This window comes from Dipodomys ordii, unplaced genomic scaffold, assembly GCF_000151885.1.
Source record: "Dipodomys ordii isolate 6190 unplaced genomic scaffold, Dord_2.0 Scaffold35, whole genome shotgun sequence".
Taxonomy (NCBI): Eukaryota; Metazoa; Chordata; class Mammalia; order Rodentia; family Heteromyidae; genus Dipodomys; species Dipodomys ordii.
In genome coordinates, this window is record NW_012267251.1 from 9,908,434 (window position 1) to 9,912,103 (window position 3,670).

Here is a 3,670-nt window from a genome sequence, read left to right on the forward strand (position 1 = left end):
GGGGGGGGGGGGGAGGGAGAAAAGGAGGAAGGAAGGGAAAGAGAGAGAGAACCATATTGCAAATAAATAAGAGGGCAAACGGGCCCATGGGAGTCCTCATCTGAAATCCACTCTGTATCATATTGGCTTGGATTCCCCTGGGGAGGACCCAGTGCATGCGCAGGAAAATGATCCTATGGATCATGCGTCTAGAGGGCGGAAGAAGGGCAGGCCCAGGGCAGGGTGACCAAAGGTCAGGCAGCAGTCATATTTAGCCAGGACGGTCCTTCTGGAACAAAGTCAGAGCCGAGCAGGCAATTTTCTAACCATAAACAGCCACTCAAAAAGCTCAAAACCACACACAGGCCCATGCGTGGATGAGGGTGAAGTTCAGCCACTCACTGGGGTAAGCATGAGGGGAGGAAAGGGCTGTGCCAAGGGGAAGAAGAGGAGGGGCAGGCGTCTATGCGTTGGCACACGTGGGTACAAGGGCAGACCCAGGCTTTGTGGAAACTCAAACGGATACAACTTGGAGTTGTAAGGAAAAGGCTGCATATAGAAATGTGTGTAAGTGGGGCCTTGGATGAAGCCAGTGCAAGCAAGAGACCGGCCTGCTAAGCCTCACGGATGCACCCTGGGCTCTCGCGGGCACTTTTCTGTCCGCTAGCATCACTCATGGTTTCTGTGAGTTTTCTCGTCTCTGCCTCAGCACTATTTTTCTTTCCTCTCACACATGCTTTTGCCTGACCTGATTTTCTTTTCATGGCAAAGGGCATGAGTTAGAATCCCCACACCTTGTGTTCAGTTCCTCTCCACCTCCTTCCTGGGTGCAAGGGATGGTCTGATTTTTTTTTCCATCCCTCCCTTCTCCAGTGCCCTTTCTCCAGCACTACCAGGCCCCAGCCTTTCCCCACTCCACACATTGGGTGCAAGCAGCCATCTCCCCCAAAGCATTGGCAAGGCCCCATCCAGATGCCAGAAAGGGTGAAACCGCAGCTCTCCCCCCCCCACCCAATGCCTGGCCCCTTGCATTCCAGCCCTGCGCCCAGAGTTTGACCTTCTCTGCGGCTGCCTGCAGATGTGTTCTGTGTTACAGAAATAGCCCAGCCCAGCCAGGACCTCCTCTGCTCACTCAGAGCACCCCCTCCCCAAGCCCTGGCTTCAGGAGTCAGGCAGGATGCGAGAGAAGGTTCTGCAGTACACTCCCACGCAGCCCACACACAGCAGAGCCAAGTGAGCCTGTGGCCTCCCACCAGCCCCGCCCCAGAACTTCTCATCTGCACACAGGATGGACAGAGGTGAGTGGCCAGACTGGGAGAAGTGGAGGAGCACTGAAGCAAAGGCTCAGCACTGCGGAAGCTTCTCCACTGTGACCCCAGGAGAGCGGGGGTCAGTGTAGGCAAATGGCTAGTACCACCCACAGAGACGCCCCCAGACTCCTCTCTCCCACCCAGAGAGAAGGGAAAATGAATTCAGAGACAGAGTAAAGACTAAGATGGAAAATGTCACCAACACATCCCTCTTCCTAAAAATGACTCCCGGCTCTAACATCAGTTGTCTGAGAGGCGCCATTTAACTTTCAAGAATAGCCTTGCGGTAGATAAAACACATTTTGTCTAAATATAAATTGTTTTTCTCTCTCCCATTAGAAAATTCTCAGAACAAAAGCTGATCTTCTTCGTACCCTTTCATTTCCCTCTTTTCAACAAGAACTTTCACTATGACTAAACTCAGAGCTAAGTACATAGGTAGGAAGGTCCAAGTCTCTTCCCTGGAGGAACTAACATCTGATGGGTTTTTCTCCCCCTAGATCACCTGAAAGAGAACTTCTCGGCAACCTGGTCAGGCAGGGCAAGGAAGGATGGCCAGAGAACCAGCTCACCTGAACAGGTACCAGCTCTGCTCTGACAAGCAGGGGGGGCAGAGACACAGGGCCCATGTCTTTATGCCTCATCTGTAGCACAAGGATCATAGAGTCCATGACTTACTACACACAAAATGCTTTAAACAATGCTGGTCGCATACATAATGGTCATCATCAGCTCAGTCTCCCAGCAGTGGGACTGCCAGAAACACAGGAAATGAAAATCAGCCCCTCGGTATTACTAATTGTGAGCTTATTGTTGAAGATCAATAAGGAGTTGGGATTCTTCCCAGTCTGTAAGGTTGATTAGTGTAGGAAAGAGAGAAGACGGCGCCTTGGCCTGGGACCCTTTGCTGCCCTCCTACACAAGCCCTCCTTGACTTGTTGGTTTTCATGGCACTTGCAATTGGAAAGAGAAATCTAGAAGATTTCTGCCACCTCTCTCTGTAGTCAAATGTGTATTTCTTCTCTTCCTTGGGTTTTCTTCTGATAAAGGGCCACAGCCAGTTGAAAATTGTTCCTACTTCCATAGATCCTGGCCCAAATCTCTACTGTCTCATACAGAAATAACTCCATATTTACCTAAACAAGATGTCAGGGGAGGGGGGGGTGGCGCTGAGGCTGAGATGGAAGGAGAGACAATGGATGGATTCAGTTATATCATGAAAGACTGAATTTAGAGACACTAATGAGCTTTACAACTGGGAGGCTGTCCCTGTCTGGTGGAACAATACAATCTGTTAGAAAGGATTTCATTACAAGGATACGGTTTTACCAGTGGATAGGGTGCTTCTTTCAGGTGCTGGTTCTCTGCTATTCCCCCGTGGGGACGGCCATAGCACATGCCCTATGCCCTGGGTTCCTTCAGTGATCAGGCCGTGCAACCTACCAAGTCTCATGGTCTGGCAGGGGAAAATATTCAGCAAGAGAGCTCAGGAGTGTATCAGCTACCTAAGCCTGACCCCTTTAGGATCTAACTCTCTTGAGAAAGGACCCTACCCCAACACCCAGTGACCATGGTGATAGTCACATTCATAAAATGGGATGCCACTGTTTTGATGACCTGGGGCAGCCACCTGATCTCAGCTCAGCCCAAATCCCCAGGTGTGACAAGCAGGATTGAGAGAGAAGGGAGATCAGTCCTTCTCCAGGTCACCAACCGGGAATGTGTACACATCCTTGTCAACCCCAGAAGCCACCACACTGGAAGGCTTCTCTGCAGTGAGGGCTGGGGCGGGAGAGTAACGGGCAGAGATGGAGTCAGCACACAAGTAAACAAAGGCCATACCTGAGGCCCCCAGCTTGGCTTTAGTTCTAGTCCAGAAACACTGCACACACCGTATAATTAAACCTCCTTTGAGAAGTAAGCTGTTTTTAAGTGTTTCAGTAACTTATACCTAGAAGTCCCAACTAATGCAGGAGAGGGGTCCAGCATGCGAGACCCATCATGTGGCTGAGAAGAGGAGGACACCGGAAGCAATAGGAGGAAGAAGGAAAAGGAACAGAAGTGCTGGCAGGCCTTCGCTGGCCCACATACCACACTATCAGAGGGAACAAGGTTGAAGGTGGAGGCCAGTGAAAGCTCTAGATGCTTAAGACAGAGTTGACCACACAAGACGTAGGTGTGGCTGCAAAGGCGAATGAGATTCCTGAGGAAGGTGGCAGTTAGATACTGCTGACCAAAGGACTCAGGGACTCTGAGGTGGTAGCTGGCAAGTGAACAGTTTTGAGACAGCCTCAGAGGCCAGAAAAAGTCTTATATCTTCTCTCCTGTATGGTCCACAGCACGGGGTTCCTCTGCTGCCTTACTGCCTCAGACTCCTTGGG